Genomic DNA, 24,206 nt, shown 5'->3' with positions numbered 1-24,206 from the left:
ACAGGCAGCTATAACCACTGGGATATTTTTCTCACTGAGAACCAATCTAGTGAGTAAACATCACCAGTGCCCCTTCAATCTACCAAAAGCCCATTCAACTGTCATTCTGCACCTGCTGACCCAGTAGTTGAATCTTTCCTTCATGCTGTCCAGGTGGCCAGTATACATCTTCATGAGCCAGGGGAACAAGAGGTAGGGGACGTCCCACAGAATTACTGCTGGCATATCAATCTTGCCACTGGTAATCCACCATTCAGGAAAGAATGTCCCTGCTTGCAGTTTTCTGAACAGTCCTGTGTTCTTAAAGATGCGAGTGTCATGCACTTTCCCTGACTAGCCCATATTGGTATCAGTGAAGTGTCCCTGGTGATCCACCAATGCTTACATAACTATAGAAAAGTAGCCCTTTCTGTTGATGTACTCTGTGGCCAGGTGGGCTGGTGCCAAAATAGGGATATGTGTGCCATCTATCATCCCACCACAGTTTGGGGGGGACCACATTCCTGCAAATCCATCCCCTATGTTCTGCACATTGCCAAGTGTCACAGTCCTGCATAGCAGGAGATGATTAATGGCCCCCACTGTGGGTTTTCCAACTCCAAAATAATTTCCCACTGACTAGTAGCAATCTGATGTTGCAAACTTCCAGAGTGTGATTGCCACTTGCTTCTCCACTGTCAATACAGCTCTCATTCTGGTATCCCTGTGCTGGAGGGCTAGGGCAAGCTCAGCACACAGCTCCGGGAGTATGACCTGTTGTATTGATCTTAAGGGCCAAATGTGTTAACATAACCTAATCACTGTCCAACATTAAACAGTGTTAAATAAGGTTCAGGATTTGGTATACAGTGACCTTAGCCTGCTTATTACCGCTGGGTTCAGCCTCCTGGCTCCACTCCTCAATGAGTCAGGACTATTCCAAGCCAGTGCAACACCCATGCTGTTTATTCCTGTGTCCGGTCCGCACCACCAAACTCCAAATATTTACAGATTATTTATCCTTCTGAGCCTACTCTCCGCCCCTCCTTAGACTCACTTCTTCCCAAGCTTTTAGCCCGTTAACGAGGCTGGCAGGTGTGGCCAGTTTCCAGGCCAGTGGCCCAGACCCTGCCCATTTCCCCTGATTGGGGCTGGAGTGACAGGAGCTGAGTTTCCCCTGCAGTGCCCTGCCACACATGGCAAACACACCATTAAAAGATTAAAGATACAGAAAGGAAGAAAAAACAATTAAAGCATTTGAAAAGTAAAGTATTAAGTAAAGCTTTCATTTTAACAACTTTTTTGTTCCGTTTCCCTTTAGTTAGAGAGACTACTAGAAGGAAAAAACCTCTTGTTTAACAGTCTCTTAGGTGGTATCAAAGATGGTAATTAATAACTGTCCTGTTGGGTAACAAAGAAATGTTGAGATGAACTGTAGTTATTGTTGTTGCTGTTGTTAAAGTCCAATCCCATTTCATCGCATGTGGTGTTTTGGGTCCAGCTGGAGCTGGGTCCCTCTCTCTGTCCAGATCTGGTCAGGACATCTCTCAGGATTAGGAAGACAAAGGCCCAGGGTCCCAGGAAATGGGCATGGAGGCAGACATGATGGTGAAGTATTCAGTTGAGATGATTTAGTTGGGGATTGGACCCATAGTGAGGTCCCTTCCAACCCTGATATTCTATGATTCTATGAAGTTTGCTCCATTAGCCTCTGTTCTTCCATATGTCCCCCACAAAGTCTCTTTCTTTAAGGACCCAAAAAGGGAGTGATGGGTGGAATAGCCCATCCCCTCATTATTTTGTCCATCAATTACACCTAGTTTCCAACACACCAATTTTGGTTCACTAATTTCCAGACCCACATTTTCTTGTTTACCAAGCATGATCTTAACACACTCCTCAAGTTATATCAGCAGGCCTTTTTGTTTAACTTTAGACTAATTTGGTCTTTCTGTCTCCCTTTCATACCTTTTCCCATCAACATTTGTTATAGGTTATTGTAACATCTCATGAACTTTTACATACTTTTGACAGTTCACAACTAGGGAAAATTTGTTGGCCCAATTATCACAACAGGCCTTTTACATCTGGAAGTTCTGAAGCCACTGCTTGTTGCCCTAAACCTGCATTACGATGCAATGTTTCTTAGGTCTAAATGTCACGCTCCACTGTCTGCAGCTGCTGCATGAATGCCACCAACAAATTCCAATTATTTTGTATGTTTCTTAGCAATCTGACATTGAAGAAATCCTCAAGTCCCCCATTGTTGTGATACTTCCTGTGGGTCTGCAAATGCAGGAGAATCATGCGTCCTGAACTTCACAAGCGTAGTGCAGAGCTCTGTGGGCTCCATGATTCTATCAGAGATGGGGGTCACAAAAAAGTGCTGTGAGGGTTTGTGGGATTTTTAAAAAAGGTGCAAAAATTATGGGATATGGATGACATTAAAGGATGGAGAAAGTTGTATGCTGGGAACTTGACTCCTAGCTCCTAGAGATCCCTGCATGACTCATTTCTACCTCACAACACATTGCGAACATTTCCCCAAAGGCATTGTGCCGGATGGTGGCACATAACACATTGGGATACCTACCCATAGTGCATGGCACTTTGTATCGACACAAGCACTCCTGGTGAGTATGCAAGCAGCCAAGTATGCACACACACAAGAAAACTTCAGCAGCTCTATGCCGATGTAACTTACATCAACCAAAGTTTGTCGTGTGCATGTGTCCTAATTAACAGCTTGTTATCTAAACTCTGCCAACTCTCTTCACTTCATTCTGACACTCCTTTTGTCTCCTCCTCCTCATACCTTTTTCATGTTGCTTCTAGTATCTGGACTGATCTCTCTCTCCTAGGGTGACCAGATGTCCCAATTTTACAGGGACAGTCCTGATATTTGGGGCTTTGTCTTATATAGGTACCCATTATCCCCCACTCCCATCCTGATTTTTCACACTTGCTGTCAGGTTACCCTACTCTCTCCCTCTGGTACAAATTCTGAAGTCCTTACTTAATCCAAGGAAGTCAATGGGAGTTTGCCTGGGTAAGGACTTAGGCCCTGATTCTGCAAGCACTTTTCACATGCTTCATTTAGAGCATCTGAGCCATCCCACTTACTTCAATGAAAATACTCATGCTTAAAGTTAAGTATGTGTGTAAGTATATGAAGGATCAGGACATGAATAAGGATCTTGTTATTTTGGTCCTCAGTAGAGACAACATCTTCACATTCTGCCTTCAAATCTCTCCTTCTAATACACTTATTTTGCTAGCTTTCCACAGCTGACCAACTCTATCATCTCTGTGTACTCTACTGTCTATTTCTTTTCTTTTGCCCTACCTTAGTCTCAGATTTTAAAATCTGGTTCTTCCTTATTTCATACACTTTTGATTTTTAAATTGTGTCTGTCATTTCATGGTTCTTTCCCCTACCCTTTCTTCCCTGTTGTCCTCATTTCCTGATTGTTTTTGTTTCTAATTTAGATTGTATAAACTCCTTGGAGAGTTTTAGAATAAAAAATATTTTTGTAATGCACCATGCAAATTTTTATGGCATAAGCATGACATGCTCTGGTCAAGATTCTACTCCTAATCTTTAGAGCGCTCAGTGGAAGGAGGCTTGTAGCTGACTCAGGGACTACCTCTATAGCCCACCATAACAGCTGCACTGTACAGAGACAGTAAGGCCTTGTCCACATTAAAGAGATCAAATGATTTTATGGTAGAGGGCAGAGAGAAGATTCTGACCAAGAGGTTCATCAGCTGCAGCAGTTGTTGTCTTTGACAGCTGACAGCTATCATAAGAGCTATACACATTCTAAACAGTTTAAGGCAGCCCTAGTGTGGATACCAGGCAAAATCTTTAACTGAGGATGGCTAGTACTGACAGAGTGATGCAAAACTGACTGCAACACAACCAATTGAATGCTCCAATGTCAGCATGACCTAAAGCTAATTGAGCCTGGAGTAAAAATGTTAACGGTTAAGACAGGATGTTTTTCGTGGATGAACTTCTATTACAGAGACTCCTATAATTGGAGATCACAATGAATCTGATCTTGGCCACCTTTAAACACAATGTATGACCTATCGCTTTACAAAGGCTTGTCCCTATTAGTGGCAGCTGCAGAATGACCCAGCTATGTTTCTCATGAAAAAGAGAAATTAAATTTCCATTTTGGAAGAAAGCTTCATAATAAAGGTAGTATGATCCTTTTGGTTGGAAATTATTCTTTTTAAATGAGATGTATAAGACCAAGATACTACTGATAGGCATTTTACATTTTTCAGAAAGGTTAATTGGCAAGATTAATAGATTATCTCCATGATTAATTTATCAAGTAGAGCAAGTCTGTTATAACAAAGTGACTGATTTCCCTTCATTCAAATTTTCTGGCATTCTATTCTTCTTTTTTCCTTTTTGGTTTTGTACTATTTTATCTGTTTAAACTCATTTTAATAACTTACTGCTAGAAAGGAAACATCAGTCATTTTACTACAAAATCTTGTTCTGTACACATGAACGAAGAGAACAAAACACTTGAGCAATACCAAAGGAAGCAGTGTAGTGGATGGTTCAGGGGTTTGGTAACAAGATACAGGGCCAGATTTTCAAAGAGCTCATTTAGGCACCTGAAAAAAGTGGCCACATTTTCAAAAGTGCTCAGCACTGATCACTTTCCATTTTCACAGTGGAAAAGACCTGCTTCTGCACTCATTACTCAGGCCTATTTAGATAGGATCAGGCCCAATCCAACCCTCACTGACATCAATGGAGACTCATTTTCTTCTGTGGGGATTGAATCAGCCCCGAGAGAGTCACACTGTAGTGGTCTGCATATAGGATTAATACAGAACTCCTGTGTTCTGATACTGACACCCACAGTTATCTTGAACAAGTCACTTCTGCCTATATTTTCAAATGTGTATACTAATTTTGAATGCCTCAAACTTTTTTTACTTCATGGGCAGGTGCTCAGCCCTTCTGGAAATCAGACCAAAGGTGTCTCCACCTGGGCACTTTTGAAAATACTGACCCACATGATTTGTCCAGGTTAATCTAGTGAGTCAGTGGCACAGATGGAACTAGAATCCCAGTCTACTAACTCCCAGTTCTGTATTATGTTCCACTGAACCACTGAGATTTGGCCCACAGTGTATGAAACTCCTGTTGGCTAGAAAATAGAATTATGCTTTAAATTCTATCTACGTAGCACTTTTCATATGACTCAAACGACTTTACACAGGTGAACACGATGGCCAAGATCATCCACTCCCACAGGAAATACCCACAGGCCTCTGGGGATCGGAAATCACTCTAAGGCCTCCCTTGTGAAGATTCTTTCCATATCATCCTGGCAGTGGGGGCGGAGTGTCTCCCGCAGAAAAGGCTGTAGGGCTCATCTCCAAACCTGGCAGATCATAGGAAACAGGCAAGAGGATCTGACCCATCTGTGAAGAGCCTCTGGGCCGACATGCATGCTCTGCTCTCCTGCCATTTCCACCGGCTCCTTGGCAACATGGCTCCACAAAGGGTATGATCTGACCCTAAATAACACACCCGTGAAATACAGGGGTGGAAAATAGTAGCTGTTTTAACATTGCACAGCAATTCTATATGACAGTTTAGAAAAAAGTGAAAACACGGCATCCAACAGTTAAGCAATTCCGGAACATTAATCACTCTAACCAACAGATGGCAGAACTGCATTTATTATTTGTTATTCAAACATAAATTAATATGCATGATTCCATGCCTCACAGTTAGTTAATTATACTGTACTTTTAAAATGCCTTTCAGAATCATGTAACTTTTAGAAACGATATTCTCTGCCTGAAAAATAAGTGTGAACATATTAATCACTTGTGCCTGGACAAAAAACTAGTATATGACTGAATAAAGGAAATAATCAATAAAATTATGAACAGAATGATTTTCAATAGCCTTCAGTGCTAGCCTAACTCTGCCCCCAATGAAGTTAATAGTAACTTCCATTAATGGTCCTGGGAAGAGAGTTCTGTCAACACTGAGTGGTTTTGAAAATCTCACCTAAAAATACTAGAGATGTGTTCCAAATCACAATATTCAGACCTGTTTGGATCTAAATCTGAATTTACCAAACTTCGGAAGTACTCTGATTTTATTATAATGGTGTAAGAAATCTTGCTTTCTATAAGAAAAAATTTACTGGGAGAGAAAAAAAAAAGGATGTAACTGCAGAAATCCCAGATAACACAATCACTGGCCCAACTTCCACTCTGATGTGAGCGAACAGAACTCCAGTAAAAAGAAAAGGAGTACTTGTGGCACCTTAGAGACTAACCAATTTATTTGAGCATAAGCTTTCATGAGCTACAGCTCACTTCATCGGATGCATTCAGTGGAAAATACAGTGAGGAGATTTATATACACACAGAACATGAAACAATGGGTGTTACCATACACACTGTAACCAGAGTGATCACTTAAGATGAACTATTACCAGCAGGAGAGCGGGGAGGGGCGGGGAGAGGAGAAAACCTTTTGTAGTGATAATCAAGGTGGGCCATTTCCAGCAGTTAACAAGAATGTCTGAGGAACAGTGGGGGGTGGGGTGGGGGAATAAACATGGGGAAATAGTTTTACTTTGTGTAATGACACATCCACTCCCAGTCTCTATTCAAGCCTAAGTTAATTGTATCCAGTTTGCAAATTAATTCCAATTCAGCAGTCTCTTGTTGGAGTCTGTTTTTGAAGTCTTTTTGTTGAAGAATTGCAACTTTTAGGTCTGTAATCGAGTGACCAGAGAGATTGAAGTGTTCTCCAACTGGTTTTTGAATGTTATAATTCTTGACATCTGATTTGTGTCCATTTATTCTTTTACGTAGAGACTGTCCAATTTGACCAATGTACATGGCAGAGGGGCATTGCTGGCACATGATGGCATATATCACATTGGTAGATGTGCAGGTGAATGAGCTTCTGATAGTGTGGCTGATGTGATTAGGCCCTATGATGGTGTCCCCTGAATAGATATGTGGTCACAGTTGGCAACATGCTTTGTTGCAAGGATAGGTTCCTGGGTCAGTGGTTCTGTTGTGTGGTGTGTGGTTGCTGGTGAGTATTTGCTTCAGGTTGGGGGGCTGTCTGTAGGCAAGGACTGGCCTGTCTCCCAAGATCTGTGAGAGTGATGGGTTGTCCTTCAGGATAGGTTGTAGATCCTTGATGATGCGTTGGAGAGGTTTTAGTTGGGGGCTGAAGGTGATGGCTAGTGGCGTTCTGTTATTTTCTTTGTTGGGCCTGTCCTGTAGTAGGTGACTTCTGGGTACTCTTCTGGCTCTGTCAATCTGTTTCTTCACTTCAGCAGGTGGGTTTTGTAGTTGCAAGAATGCTTGATAGAGATCTTGTAGGTGTTTGTCTCTGTCTGAGGGGTTGGAGCAAATGCAGTTGTATCATAGAGCTTGGCCGTAGACGATGGATTGTGTGGTGTGGTCTGGGTGAAAGCTGGAGGCATGTAGGTAGGAATAGCAGTCAGTAGGTTTCTGGTATAGGGGGGTGTTTATGTGACCATTGCTTATTAGCACCGTAGTGTTCAGGAAGTGGATCTCTTGTGTGGACTGGTCCAGGCTGAGGTTGATGGTGGGATGGAAATTGTTGAAATCATGGTGGAATTCCTCAAGGGCTTCTTTTCCATGGGTCCAGATGATGAAGATGTCATCAATATAGCGCAAGTAGAGTAGGGGCATTAGGGGATGAGAGCTGAGGAAGCGTTGTTCTAAGTCAGCCATAAAAATGTTGGCATACTGTGGGGCCATGCGGGTACCCATAGCAGTGCCGCTGATTTGAAGGTATACATTGTCCCCAAATGTGAAATAGTTGTGGGTGAGGACAAAGTCACGAAGTTCAGCCACCAGGTTTGCCGTGACATTATTGGGGATAATGTTCCTGATGGCTTGTAGTCCATCTTTGTGTGGAATATTGGTGTAGAGGGCTTCTACATCCATAGTGGCCCGGATGGTGTTTTCAGGAAGATCACCGATGGATTGTAGTTTCCTCAGGAAGTCAGTGGTGTCTCGAAGATAGCTGGGAGTGCTGGTAGCGTAGGGCCTGAGGAAGGAGTCTACATAGCCAGACAATCCTGCTGTCAGGGTGCCAATGCCTGAGATGATGGGGCGTCCAGGATTTCCAGGTTTATGGATCTTGGGTAGCAGACAGAATACCCCAGGTCGGGGTTCCAGGGGTGTGTCTGTGCAGATTTGTTCTTGTGCTTTTTCAGGGAGTTTCTTGAGCAAATGGTGTAGTTTCTTTTGGTAACCCTCAGTGAGATCAGAGGGTAATGGCTTGTAGAAAGTGGTGTTGGAGAGCTGCCTAGCAGCCTCTTGTTCATATTCCGACCTATTCATGATGACAACAGCACCTCCTTTGTCAGTCTTTTTGATTATGATGTCAGAGTTGTTTCTGAGGCTGTGGATGGCATTGTGTTCTGCATGGCTGAGATTATGGGGCAAGTGATGCTGCTTTTCCACAATTTCAGCCTGTGCATGTCAGTGGACGTACTCTATGTAGAAGTCCAGTCTGTTGTTTCGACCTTCAGGAGGAGTCCACCTAGAATCCTTTTTTTTGTAGTGTTGGTAGGAAGGTCTCTGTGGATTAGTATGTTGTTCAGAGGTGTGTTGGAAATATTCCTTGAGTCGGAGACGTCGAAAATAGGATTCTAGGTCACCACAGAACTGTATCATGTTCGTGCGGGTGGAGGGGCAGAAGGAGAGGCCCCGAGATAGGACAGATTCTTCTGCTGGGCTAAGAGAATAGTTGGATAGATTAACAATATTGCTGGGTGGGTTAAGGACAGTGGCACTGTCCACGCTAGGGATATTTTTCAAAAATTTCCCACTGCTGTTAACAGCAGTCCAGCTGCAAAGGTGGCAGCAATGTTGGGAGCCCTACTGCAGGCAGAGATCCATCAGCGTTTTAAACACTGGATATTTTTATCTATTTAGAGCAGGTTTAGATGACACAGCGCTTAAAACACAAGTTTCAGGCAGTGTGTTCTCTGTACTCAGGCTTCCAACAATGTTAACACTGATGGAGCATAACTGGTGTTAACACTCATAAAGATGTTTTGAAAAATGTCCCTAATAATACAGACCAGGACAGTGGGAGTTGCTGGGACAGAGTGATCTCTTTACACCAGGGCTACTTTGGTCCACCAGAGCTACTTTGGTCCATTTCAGTGGATTTCTCACACCTTCCAGGTTTCCTTGTTATGTAAACAGATTTACTATTTCTCAGTCCATGTGAGCTAGTGAGTTATATTCCAAGTGATAATTTAAAAAGCAATAACTCACCAGGCCCAGCTGGTATATATCCAAGGGTTCTGAAGGAGATAAAGTATGAAGCAGCTGAGCTGCTACCAAAAATACGTACTCTCTCATTAAAAACAGCCACTGTTCCATAGGATTAGAGGGTAGCACATATCTAAAAAAGGCTCTACGGATTATCTGGGGAATTATAAACGAGTAAACCTTTCATCTATAGCTGGCAAATTGGTTGAAATTATAATTAAAAACAGAACAATACACTTGGAAGATCATGATATTATAGGATCTAGCCAACACACATTGTGCAAAGGAAAATCGTGTCTCACTAATCTCTTTAAATGTGTCAATAAAGTAGAGCATAACTGAGAAAGGGTTTACATAATTTATTTACACTTTCACAAGGCCTTTGACAAGGTCCCCCACAAGAGGCTTCATGAGGTGAAAGGCACAATATTGTCATGAAATAAAAACTGACTATAAGACAGAAAGCAGAGTGGAATTAAAGGGTACATTTTCATTATGGCCAAAGGTTAACTGCTGAGTGCCTCAAGATTCCATACCACGTCCTGTGTTGTTAAATATATTTATTAATTATCTCGGAAGCAGGGTGAGTAGTGAAGTAGGAAAATTTGTAGAGGACCCAAAGTTATTTAGGTTATTCAGGACCAGAGAGGGCTGCAAAAAACTTCAAAAAGTCCTAAACAAACTAATCAAATAGGCAATATGATGGAAAATGAAATTCACTGTTGATAAATGCAAAATAATATGCATTTGAGGGGGAAAAATTAAACTACTCACACACCACTGAGGGTTCTAAATTAACTATTAATTTAAGAAAGGGACCTGGATGTCACTGTAGACAGTACAATGAAGATCTCTGCTCTCTCTATAGCTGTGGTCAGCAAAGCAACCAAGATGAGTAAGGAATAGGATGGTGAATAATACTGAGAATGTTATCATTCCTTTAGATAAATCAGTGATGCAGCCTCACCTGGAACACTGTGTGGAATACTAGTCACTCTGTAAGAAAAAGGATATTGCAGAACTGGAAGGGGTTCCGAGAAGGGTGAAAAGAATGGTCATGGACATGGAAAAGCCTCCAGTTAAAAGAGAGAAAAAATATTGGCATTGTTTACCTTAGATAAGAGACAAATAAGAGGAGCTATGATAAAAGTATATAAAATAATTAATGGTAGAAAGCAGACTGAGAACTTCTATTATTCCTGTTTCATAAGAACCACAGAACATTTAATAAAATTAAACGGTAAAAAATTCAAAACCAGTAAAAGGAAACACTTTTTCAGACAACATGTAATTAAACTGTGGAACTCATTGGCACAGGAAATTGTTGAGGAGAAGAATTTAACAAGATTGAGAAAGGGACTGGACATTTATATGGAGCTCAAGAAAATCCAGGATTATCATAATTACTTATAAAAATTTTGTGGAAAGGATATTAAATCAGATGTCTCATGGCTTAAGCTAATCTCTAACTATTAGAGATCAGGGTGAACCCTAACGGGGTGTGTGTGTGTGTGTGTGTGTCATATTTACCAATATATGCATACTGCAGGGTTCTTAAACCTTCTTCTGAATCCTGGTGCTGGCCATTGTCAGAGACAGGTTACTAGGATATTGGACTATTTGGACACTGGTCTGGTTCAGCATGACAATTCCTATGTTCTTATGTTAGGTCCACAGTGTGTGGAATGTCTATTGAGAGTCACATTCTGCAAAGGTAGCACTTTTTAGTGATTCTGAAGCCACGAAGTATATGTTCAGCATATCTGTACAAGGAAACATATCAATATCAAATAGTGGTTTCCTTATTATTCATCATTTAGTGTGTTTGTGATGGCTGGTAAATTTATTTATTGAAAAATATACATAGTGTCACCGCTGCATGAAACAGTTATGCAATTTTGCTTCCAGATCCACATCTCTTCACTTATACATAGCTCCTCATGAAGGAATAATAAATACTACTAATAATAATCATAAAAGTTAGATTTGTGCAGTGTTTTCTAGTGGCTGCGGAGGCTCCAAAATATTGTTCTGCTCTGCCATTGACTCACTTTGCCCTGGATCACCCTCTCCTATGCAAAAATTATCTTCCTCCTTCTTTTAATCACAGTTTTGCTAATGGTACCAGGTCAAAGATTTTCCATGATGCCATTTTCAAGTAAAGGTCATTAGTATTAGTTATCCATTATCACCCTTGTGCTACCAGATTCACATCTCCTGTCTTAGGGACAAATTCACCCCTGGTTTAATTCCCCTATAGTCAATAGCATTTCATCCGAGAGGAATTTAGCCTGCTGTTTTCCTGTGTTTTCCAGTATCTTGAATCAAATACAGCAAAAAGCCAGGGTTTTCTTTGGGAATAACAAGCTGAAAACCTTGAATGTTCAACAGCATCTGCTACAATAGAAATCATAGGTTCAAATGCTGGTCATGAACACATACTCAGATGGTACTGAATTACTTCAGATTTAGATTTCTGCCTCCAGGCTAGACTCTCCTGGTCCTGGCAATTGTGCCATAAACAGTAATGTTTGAACACAAATGAACATTTAAACAATCATTGACTTCAATGGGATCAGAATTAGGCTCCATGTATTCCTCCTTCTGAAGCAGCAGATGGCACTAGAGAGCAGTGCAACTTTGCTCTCTAATTCTCATTTAGTACCTGTTCTAAGTTGTGTCCTTTCCCCGAAAGATAATACAAGTTGTTCTTTCTCAGACATAGGGATTCCTCAGTGAAAAAGCAACAGGAACTCTGAATATATATTTTTACTGTTTACTGTGGGAAGCTAACATTATTATAAAAGGATATGCCTGATTTGGTTGTATCAAAATTGGTAGATATATTTTATTGGAAGCATATTTAAAAATTATATAAAAACATTAACTAATCAGTTCTCACTACATCCGAGTGTGTTTTCTTCCCCACTTTGAAAATTAGGGAAGTTGAAGCACAGAAGTTGAAGTCAGGTTCTACTCTGAAAAGTGACTTTGGAAAAATAGCATTGTGAATTTCTGTCTTTATTATTGCTCTTCTCTGGCTTTCAGATCAAATTTTCTCATTTTACAAATACTCAGAGAGATTTTTCGAAAGCAATTCCTAGGCATACATATTTAAAGTGGGATCTTAACATCAGGCTGTGCTCTTTCTGACTTCATATGACAGGTAATGGAGTTTCTGAAATCAGAACTAAGTTAACAATTTTGTTGATGATGCCCAAGTCAGAAAAAAAGCTCTCTCTCTTGTCAGTCTCCGCATTGGCTCTGCCATGCTAACAAAACTAAATAGTAGTAAAAAACTATTCATCCAAAAAGTAAGTAGACATGATATTTTGTGTACATATGAAGCAGATCCTTCTAGTAAGATTTTATTTTCCAATTTTTTCCTGACCGTACCCATACTTTGGGTGACTTTCTAAGGCCACAGAGGGAATTATTGTCTCTGTATGTCTTATGTAACATGAGCCAAAGGGCTGTTATTTAATTTTGAAAGGTGGCTAATATGCCTGCTGTCTATGGAACTACTTTTCCTAAGAGGTTTTCATTATACTTATTCTGAGACTATATTTACATTATAGAGAGTAAAGGTCCTGAAAGTAATTCTTTTTGAGAAAATGCTAAACTTTTCCTGAAAAATGTCCTTTTTACAAATTAAATAATTTTAATATAAATGTGTAATTGAGAGTTGTTTTGGTCCATAGCAAAAATACATTTTTTATATAATTAGGAACTGCTCCTGCTACTATTAAGTTAATAATAAGACAGCTGTTCACCTCAATGGGGTCAGGACCAGGTCCTCAGTATATATTCTTCAAAATATGCTTGCTTCTTTGAAGAATATTTGCTTCTTTCCAATATTAGCATTGAGTAATACACACATTTGGAGAATTAGGGCTTTCTCTAGAGCAAATGGGAAGTGACTGCCATTGATGATATTTTGCTTATTTGCACATTATTAATAACTCTATGATTTTTTTATTATTAGGGACCCTTACTGGGGGAGCAATGGCAGCAACATTCATGTGTGGCAACGTTTGGTATCTGAATCACTGCAGTTAAAAGTTTTAACACTTACTTTTTGCAGTGCTGCTGTTCTAGGGTGACCACATAGCAACTGTGAAAAAACGGGACAGGGGATGGGGGGTAACAAGCACCTATATAAGAAAAAGTCCCCAAAACCAGGACTGTCCCTATAAAAACAGGACACCCTATGCTGTTCCCACTGCCAGTCTTCTTCCTCCTCTCTCAGTGGGGCTGCTACTGGGTTTATACTAGACATGACTGGAGTAGCAATGGTGTGCCAATTTGTGTCTGCTACACAGGGGCCTAAAAATAAAAGTCAATTGGATAATGCTATTTGGTGTACTGCAGCACATACCCGAGTAATGTAAACCAGTCTGTCAGCAAAGATAAACGGTTGTTCAGCAATATGCTAAAGTAATCTCTCGGTCTTAATAAATAGAAACAAACACTTTAATATTCATTTATAAACAGGATTTCGTAAGATTATTCTTTGCTATCATTGCAATTTAATGAAATTGTGTCGGTGAAAGATGAGGTATCCTATCAAATTTTTTTAAAAAGAATTATTACTACTAGTGTTGAAAACCCTCTCAGGAACTGTACATTCAAATGTACTACAGCTGGTCTCAGTTTCAAAGAATTTTCCCTGTAATTTATACTTCTATTTTAGAAGAAGAAGAATTAGGATAACACCATTAACCTGATTTTTTAAAAATTAAATGTAGATGCCAAAAGACGGCCTCTCACTTCTCTGCCAAGATCTATCCTCATAGTCTCTCTATAAATCTCACTATCTTTTTGATCTCTACACAGGCATTGTTCCCTCTCCATATTCTGTTTGAACTCTCTGCCCGTATTTTTTATTTGCCTGTCTGCATATCACAGTTCTTTGAGTTTGAAAAGGACTGTGAACATGTGTGGTAATACAGGAATGATTATAACGCAAATAATTGCAGGTACAATTTTGCAATCCATCCTGAAAGGTGCTGAATAATTCTTTCAACCTGTAAGCACTCTGACATTTTCAACTATTTGCTGGATTAGAGGCCAGACTGAAACCATTTGAAAATGTGATCCTTAATTAATAAACTGTGGACCCAATCCTGCTCCCATTTAAGTGAATCACAAAATCCCCATGACCTTAAATGGGAATAGGATCAGACATATTATGGAGCTATACTATATGCTCCACATTTATGTCAGCAGATGAAGTTCTGTTATACAATTCTGCAATGAGATCTGGGCAGAATCTGCTTGCAGGATTGGGGACATACCTTTCAAAAATAATTTGATAAAAGGACAGATTAGGGTGTTAACGAGCTTTAGATCTACTCCATTGTTGTTTCTGTATTTGTATCTGTGAATCCTGGAATTAGATATGTATTTCTTATACACTGGATGTATGTGCATTCTGTCCAGATTTCTGCCCTTATATTTGAAAAATGTAGGAAGGATTAAATTCAGTTGGCTATATGCTCACTGTTTATATGCTCATGGAAAACCAACTACAGTATCTAATATTGTCAAGATATGTATCCACATATTAATTTAACTTAATCCTAATTTTGTACCATGCAGCATTGCCAGTCCCAAGTGTTCAAAAATCATGAGACATGGCCCTAAAAAAATTATAGTTGGGTTGAAATGCTCACATAATCCCATGATTCCAGGAGCTGTAGCCTTCAGAAAACACCAGATAGTGGTGGAATCTCCATCCTTAGAGGTTTTTAAGGCCTGGCTTGACAAAGCCCTGGCTGGGATGATTTAGTTGGGGTTGGTCCTGCTTTGAGCGGGGGTTGGACTAGATGACCTCCTGAGGTCTCTTCCAACCCTAAGCTTCTATGATTCTATGACAAGACTTGCAATCAGATTGCCAGAATTGAAAACACTGGATCCTGTCAATATATTACTTCCCCAGTATAAAGAGAAAAACACAACCCCCTTAGTGCCAAGTGTGTGTGTCAGAAAGCACACTCCAACCAAAACCTATAGAGGGGCCACTCTGCAACAGAAGGCATGGGTTCACTGTTGGTGGGCACAGGTCCTGTGTTCCTGGCAATGGCAAATCATATCCTCCCACAACTGCACCGCTCATTCACTGTCCAGCAGCAATAATCTGCACAGTCAGGGACAATGTGTGCTTCTAGTTTGAAAGCTGGGGCATATTAACAGTGCTTTTGTATTGCTCATGAGTGTTCATTGGGTGCCATTTCCACATCAGGATAGAATGGTTTCTAAGGTTGTTTTCTACAAAAAATGTTTGCATTTCCATTCTGTCTCCCCAGCTCAGGATATTGTTGCTGATGGCTAGACCTGTAGATATTACTGTTTATTCACCATCTTCCTCCCTGTAAAGCATTTAGTACAGTGGAAAACAAAAACAAATGTGACAAAGTGTATGCACTTTAATCATTCAACTCCTTGTAACAACCTATAGTTCAAGCATCTCTTATGGTATTTGTGGAAAAACAGTCAAGATGGCAAAATACAAATATATTGAAACATATCGAGGTCATCTTTGAACTGGATACAAAATTGGCTGCAACAAATACTAATGGAATATCAAAGAAATTTCTCATGAGACATTTCATATAATCTTTACCTCATATTGAGTTAGTACATATTAATCATGCAGAAAGTGAACCTTACTGTGATAGAGTCACAAAAGGATCCTTTATTAATTAGTAAGCCTTTTCTAATGTTCACTCTGATTAGGCATTTCAACTTATTTTTTCTCCCTGGTTTATAATAAAATGATGAAGTCTGTGAACTACAGCACAATGTCTGTATTCTGAAAATGTTCTCTTGCTAAAAAGGAAGGCGAATGGGTGTAGATTCCCTCTATACATGATAATCCCTTCTGCATGTTATTACTCCCTTTTTAGGATCCCTACCATTGTTCTGTTCTCTTTCTGCTGTAACTGCAAAGGTCCCTAAGATGCATACAATTGGTTGATAGTAGAATGCTTATTTAAATAATCTAAATGAGGGCCAATCTGGTATGTGTCTCTCTCTTACTCAATTTCCAAAAGAAACTGGATATATGGAAGTTCTGATAGTAGAAAAGAGCTGAATGAGTATATAATGGACTATTCATTATTTGTTATTCTTACTATCTTCATACATCTTTTGGTTGCTTTCACTACATGCAGCTAAAGAATCCTAGGTATGTGTATTTGTACTGCAATATCTGATAAGTTAGTGTAAAGTTCATAAAAATTGAGGGACAGGTACAGTCTGACCACACCTTTAAAATTCAGTAACCTGGGAGTAAAGTGCAGCAGCTATTTAACTATGGACAGCAAAAATAATAAACCGTTCTTACCTCCAAACCTCTCATTTTAGGAGAATTTAATATGTGGTCAATTGCTACAACTCTAAAGGAAGGTGAGGCAGGACTTCCGACTCATTGTTCCCCTGCTGGTAGACAGGCCAGGTATGTCTCATCAGGCATGATTCTCCTTTCACTTACAATGGTCATGCACCGGTGTAACTCCAGTGAGCTTGATTCATTGTGGCTGTATACCATTGGTAGTCATTTCAGCTCAGGAGTTGAGGTAGGAGATGTAGTGAAAACACTTAGAAACAGCCATTTCAGGAGAAAGCTTAGGTTGTGGTTTATGTTTAATTATTCTTGAGAGAATGTCTTCCTGTATGTTTGTGCAGTGTTTAGCACAATAGGTACCCAATCCAGACTAGAGCCTTTGGGCACTACTGTAATAAAAGAAATTTATATTAATAAAGGCAACTTCAGAAAGGAGGTGTGTATGAACTAAGTTGTGTCAACACTTTCCTATACATCAAAGAATTGTGCAAGGCTTCAACTGTGCAACATCCACTGACATTAATGAGAGTTTTTCCAGCTAGAACTCGGCACAATTATTTTAACGATATCACATTCTCCATTTCTAAACTATCCTTTATTTGGCAGCTTTTCATAACAGAAAATATCCATTGTAGGCCAAAGGTGATAAAATTAACACTATGGCTGTTCAAGTCAAGTTGTTTTTGCTACAGTACCCTCACCAGAACCAACACAACGTAGCAGTTTTCAGTCCCCCATGCTGTAGTAACCATTGCACAGAAACTCTTTAAAGCAATCTTAGTGGTAGCATTACCAGACCATTTCCTTAATATTAAGTATCATTTCTTTAAAAAAACAAAAACAAAAACATTTTCCTCAAGATTTACAGCTCATATATTAACATGTATCTTGAGTATAAATGATTAAAACTGCCTTATATGTCCAATCCAAGATGCATTCGGATTGGGGCCAAATCCTGTTAATCATATTCATGTGAATAGTCTCACTGGGATTAGTCATATGAGGAAATGGAGTAGGATTTGGCAGTTAGTGAAAACACATTTTGGAAACAAATCCAATAGGTAGTTTATACTAATGCTTGTTTAAACCTCTCTGTCAGCAGAATGAACTCTATGGTCTGTTCTACTCTTCCTTAAGTGGTGTTTTAGTACTAGTATTTTTTGAGACATGAATATTTAACATAATAATAGGATAGGTCAGTTATTGAGAGTTAAGATTTGTTCCCACTCGGAACTTTATACGAGTGTGTTCTGCATTACTACACTCACATTTCTAAATACGGAAAACATCTTATATCTGTCTAACCTTCATTCACACATGGAGTGCATATCTGTTTTTATGGAAGCCTTCGAGGGACCAGTCCTACAAGGTGCCATCCACTGCCAACTACAATTCAACTTTGTACCTCACAGGATCAGGTCCCAAATGTCTCCATATTTCCTCCATGTTTTGTACAACTCTAAGCCCATTGCTCGTACCTAACAAATTAATAATAAATGCATAATAATTTGTTAGTCATCAGGATAAATTATTAAAATACATGGACTTCTCCAATATTTCAACTACTTTGCGAACTGCTTTGCCAGCATCCTGGTTGCAAACTGCATTTTTGTGGTTTTGCAGGCTAATTCCTTTTCATTAAAGTTTTAATGAAAACAAGCAGAATGAGATCCCAGACATCTGAATCATCAGGCATTCAAAACAATTATACATGTGCTTATTTCCTGAAATAAAAATATCAAATTCAGATTACTATTGTGTGCGTGCAGTTAGGGTAATTCCATGTCTGTACCCGGTCTGGCTGGTGGGGGCAGGGAGGGGAGGTTTAGTTTACTTCAGAGTCCAGTCCTCCAACTCAGCACCAGTACTTGGAGGCAGTTGTCTCAGGAAAACTTCTGACCAGATCTCTAATGATGTCTACTATTTAAAAACAAAACACTTTTTATGCTTCATCTCTGGATTAAGGATGTTGACCTTAAAAATAACTGAAATTCTTCTGTGGTCTGTAAACAAAATGGATTGCAGGGAGTCATGCTTATATGTCATTCTTACTTGTTGGCCACCTTTTGAAAAGTTTATTTGCTGCCAGTCAAGTGAGAATTTTTGTTTTTAATAATATTGATGACATCAGGTCCAGATATGAGAAAAAGCAGTGTGGGGAGTCTCAGTACATTAGATGGCAGGACATTTGGCAGATCCAGTTCTCACTGAAGGCAATGGAAAGGCTCCCATTTACTTCAATGAGAATTTGATTGGACCTCACGGAAGTGAGAGAGATTTGTAATTATTTATTTTTACTATGGTGAGTATTTTAAGGTGACTTTTTCAACTATAACCTGATTCTCATTTTTGTTTGTAGCCATGTAGCTAGTCATACGCATTCTTCCCAAAGTCTGACTGGCTGAGCAGAGGCAGGGGGAGAATTTAGCAAAGTGGCAGGCTGTGGGGGACAAATAATTAATTTCTTGTCATTTGGTGGTGTTTATAAAGGAACTGGGCAGGAGGCCAGCGCTCATTTGAGCCTCAGATTGGACACAATGGTCAGTCTGTGCAGTTAAGTGCAGGTCAGCAGCTTTTTGTCAGACAGAAAATAACTAGATTTCACGTGTATGAAAGGGGATTTTGATTGTGCAGGGCTCCAGGACAACAGGATTATTCCTACCCTGACAACTGGAATGATTGATTTGTGACATTTATTTTTAGAAGCCTTATTAGACTATGTGTATCCCAGCGTTGTCAAATATCCACAGACGGCAAGAGCAGTCAGGCTACAATCCAGTAGAGGAATGTGGCCTCACAAAATTATAATGAATTGTACAAAATGCACAGTATATCCATTTCTAAAACTACCTTTTCACTACAGTTCAGCCTCCAGTGCAAATATACAGTTCAAGTATCAATACTATACGGCTGCTGTTCATGTACTTCAATATATTATAACAACAGGATTTATGTACATTTGACTTATAATCAAGGCTGGATTTAGGGGCAGGGGACCCAGGTGTCTGTCTGGGTGCTGGGCTTGGAGTCATGGGCCGTTTGTGACTCCTCTATTGGGGGAGGCTGCGTGCGCCTCGACCATGGCCTCTCCCCAAGGCCTGTTTCTGCTCAACCTCCTCCCCCCAAACCTCCGCCCACACTCTACCCATGGTCCCTCTTGGCCCTCTCCTAGGGTTGTCAACTTTCTAATCACACAAAACTAAACACCCCCGCCCCTCTCCAAGGCCACGCCTCCTGCTTGCTTCATCCCACCTCACACCATCGCTTGCTCTTCCCCACCCTCACTCACTTTCACTGGGCTGGGGTGCAGGCTCTGAGGTGGGGCCGGGGATGAAGGGTTTAGGATGCAGGAGGGGGCTTCGGGCTAGGGCCGAGGAGTTTGGCATGCGGGAGAGGATGTGGGCTCTGGGATGGGGCCAGAGATGAGGGGTTTGGGGTGCGGGAGAAGACTCCGGGCTGGGGCAGGGACTTGAGATGGGGGAGCAGTGCTCCAGCTGGGGGTGGGGCAAATTTATCATCTTATATGACAGAGATAAATCATGCATGCATATCATGAATCAAAGTCATGAAATGGGCTACAAATTCAATAAAAAATAAGGTATTCAGAAGTTTAACAAATGGGGTGAGGGAGGCGCCAAACACACTCTTCACTTGGGGCGCCATTTGGTCTAGGGCTAGCCCTGCTTACAATAATAGGCACCCTCAAAGGGGAAATCAATGTTGATTCTACAGAATATTACTGATCTCCACTGTTTTCCAAAATTATCCTGAATTTCTCATACTTCCTTTTCCTACACATAACACCCCTGTCAGATAAAAAAAAATCCCTAGTAAATTAGCTTTTTCCTTTACTGCATAAGACAACCTATTCTTTAGGAGTTTTATTACCAGCATTCATCCTCCTAATCTTATCCTAGACCTTGTTGATAGGAATATCCTTATTATTAACCTTACCACAGTAAGAGTGTGCCAATTCTGCCCTTTCTCGGAGGTGATGATTTCTTCCTTTTACAACCTATGAGATCAGAAGCACTCATAGTACATTTAATGGTATTAAAAGCTGGCTTCCTCTCGCTAAACAGCATTGTTACATTCTTTGTTCCACCAGTGCACAGATTTCCTTCCCTTCCTATTCAATGGAGCTTTTGGAAAGTACTTCTCAGATATATTAATACACAACAGGAAACACAACAATTAATACACATAGGAAATGAACAGATGTAATTAAACACAGCCATTGTATACAGATTTCATCTTTCTAATCAATAGCTGATCTTATTACCACCATCCCAAAATTAAGAAAAAGTAAACATTACACTGGTAATTTACAAAACATGAATAACGATATTCACATATATACACATATAGGGAAATTATTGAACTGGAACTTGCAAGTCAAACTAGAACTGTCAAAACAAATGTCTATATACATGGCCAGCACATTATGTATATTCTCCTTAGTTACACAAGTATATTATACTTTATTATACATTAGGTAGTATGGACTTTAGTCAGACTGAACTGAACCAAATTAGCATAATCCAACATATACTGATCACATCTAAAAAGGTGTTAATGGTTTTGTTGTTGTTGTTCCATTAATGTAATTGGGTTCACAGATTTTGGCTCCAGAGCCAGAATTTTACTATCAAACTCCTGGACTTTGACACTTTTCATTTATAACCTTCAACAATTCTAAAATTCAGATGTCTCACCTTTAGATACAGACACACATGTTGAAATTATTAGCTTTGTAAGAGTTGCATAGGGATATGTAAGGATATATTGGAAAGCAAAATCAACATGATCATTTTAGGCCTTGATTCTGCCATATTTACTGATGTTAGTTAGCACTTCTTTCTGTTTTATAGGACCACTGACTTCAATAGGATTATTTGTGTACCAAGATATCAGTCAGTGTGAATAAATAGGGCATAACCAGACCCAGTGTGATCATTAAGGTTTTTATCTTGCAAACACTTAAACATGTGCATAACTTTACATATGACTAGTCCTATTGAAGTTCTAAAGTACTGGAAGGATCAAGATCTAAATCATCTTAACATACAAGAAGCAAAAAAGCAGAGGCAAAAAAACCCAGAAACGTTATCTGTTACTCAATCCTGTAAAGTTATACCAAACTTCATAGCAATATATCCAATGAGTTATATACCAACACATTTTTTTATTTTTCATCCAGTATTGCTTGTTCTTGTCAGTAAGGGGCCCTTCTTTCTACCCCTTCTTTCTCACTCTTGTATTTTTAATATTTTATTACAGCAGGGCTTAAAAAAAATTTACCTGACACCTACTATTCAAAGGACAAAGCCAACTAGTCAGGGTGAAAAACAACACTGCCATGCCCCCTAAACCCACAACCCCATGCAATATAAAGGAATACAAGTCTTTGTATTCTCAACAGTAAGACTGTCAATCACCTCTGTATTTAATACATTCTGAAAATGTATTTGATGCCCTCGCTCCATGGCTTTACTATAGCTTCTATCCCTTTCTGGCTTCACTCCACTTTTTCTTTCTAACATGGGTATTGTGTATCTTTTCCTGCATTGCTTCAAATATCTTTTCCTTCTTCTCATTCTCACTCTATTTAGTCCTCTTTCTTTTCTTCTATTGTGTTCTCTATCTTCTTCTTCATAGTGTCGGTCTCTCCTTCCTTCCCAACACAAAAATCTCTCAAACCCCAGCTTCTCTTTTCTAACTCACTCCTCAATCTCCCCCTCTCTCTACCAATCCGTACCCACCTTTTGGTTTAAACAAAGTAGCAGCCTCACTGTTCCACCCCTCCAGTAGAAGGAACAATGTCACAAGGACCATTGTGCTTCCTAACTGCCCATCCTGGTGAAGTAGCCAGCTGTGCTCCAGCCATCTCTTCCCTGGTTGCATCTGGTCCTTTTGCCATTGCCATAGAACTTGAAAATTTCCCCAGAGACCTACTAGTTGGAAGACTAAATTTACTAGCAAGAGGCAGATATGGAACATGTGAAAAGGGCACAGCAAGGTCTAAGGGCAACATGCTCATTAGAAGCCCAGTCCTTCAGCCTCCATCAATTGTTGAGAAGCCAATGGCTCCAGGGATTTCTACCAGGCTTCCCATGGGTTCTGATTAGCAGCAGAAACTGATGTAAATTCTTGTTAATTTCATTCTGTTACTATCTTCTCCAAAACATTTATTTGAGGGTTTGTTCTGAGCTAGTGAAAGCCCATCAGACTTTTAGGCCCTTCCATCAAAGCATTTGGCTCTCCCTAGGCTAACAGTTCTTAAACTACTCTACTAGGACTACATACATGCTACTTTTTAATCCAACCTCCACCTGCCTATTCTGTGACTGCATTACACTTCTGTTCACTTTTCAAATTAATACCACATATCATTTAAAAAAATTAAAAGAAATACACATTACTCCTCCCCCTTCATTAAGCCTACTTTCCCTCACAGAGGAGTATTCCTGGATTTGAAAATTCATTACTATCTGCAACCAAGTTTCCTGTACAGACTTGAAATTTACATCAATATTCAAATTGTGTGTTAATAAATTTGTTTAAACTCCTGCCCTGAAGACACCACACTTCAAACATTTCCTGAAGAGTGCATAAAACCACTAGTAAATACATCATGAGTGGTTTCAGAGTAACAGCCGTGTTAGTCTGTATTTGCAAAAAGAAAAGGAGTATTTGTGGCACCTTAGAGACATCCGATGAAGCATCCGATGAAGTGAGCTGTAGCTCACAAAAGCTTATGCTCAAATAAATTGGTTAGTCTCTAAGGTGCCACAAGTACTCCTTTTTTTTTTACATCATGAGTGACTGGTGAGAAAGCACATTGCAGCTATGCTGCACTGAAAGTTCTCTAATTCCAGTCTAATGTCATTTAACAATGACGTTGAATTTTATCATGTTCTTTTAGTCAGGCTTTAAAAAAAATTGTGGACAGGAATAGTTAAAAACCTCCATCATAAAAAAATAATAATTGCTGCACTACAGAAGGAAACGCATCCAACTTAATAATTACATATCAAAGCAGCAAATCTCATTAGTGGATTATGCAGCTACAGCATATTCACTAATTTCTTTCCCTCCTCCCCTACTATATCGAGTTTTAACAACCTAAACTTCCCAGCATCACAACACACACCCCTCCCCACATCACCTGTTTCTCTTAAATTGCCTTTGAAGTTCATTTCTCGAATTCATTCTTCTCCTGGCACATCACTGCAGCATCCATCCTGTCCTCTGGACACTTGAGTGCACTACTCTAAGGCCTGGACGCTTCAGGGGGCTCTGCATGGGGTGCTTACCTGGGTGCACTCTCTGGTCAGCCTGCTCCCATACTGCCCTCTCCTGAGGAGATGGAAAGAGCTAGGGAGAGGCAGGGGGAGCGAGAAAGAGGGGGAAGAGGTGGCGGAAAGGAGAAAGGTTGGGGGACAGATACGAGAGGAGAGATGAAGCCGGACTCCCGCTCCCCAACCTCTCTGCTTTCCCCTCTCCGCCCCATCCCGGTTCCTCATTCTTCCTCTCCTCCCATTAGCCC

General features: G+C 40.1%; 1 long non-coding RNA gene across 1 annotated transcript; it reads right to left on the bottom strand.

Annotated features, from left to right (window-relative positions):
• Window positions 1–7,875: 7,875 nt before the first annotated feature.
• Window positions 7,876–24,146, bottom strand: LOC141996862 (uncharacterized). Its single transcript, XR_012641631.1, has 3 exons — window positions 23,974–24,146; window positions 16,658–17,046; window positions 7,876–8,764 (listed from the first exon to the last, which is right to left on the bottom strand). It is a non-coding gene; the product is annotated as an uncharacterized LOC141996862 (long non-coding RNA).
• Between the last annotated feature and the right edge of the window lie 60 nt (window positions 24,147–24,206).

The sequence above is a fragment of the Natator depressus genome, chromosome 12 (genome assembly GCF_965152275.1).
Source record: "Natator depressus isolate rNatDep1 chromosome 12, rNatDep2.hap1, whole genome shotgun sequence".
Taxonomy (NCBI): domain Eukaryota; kingdom Metazoa; phylum Chordata; order Testudines; family Cheloniidae; genus Natator; species Natator depressus.
Note: the sequence above shows the minus strand (reverse complement) of the source record. Positions and strands in the feature narration are given on the sequence as shown.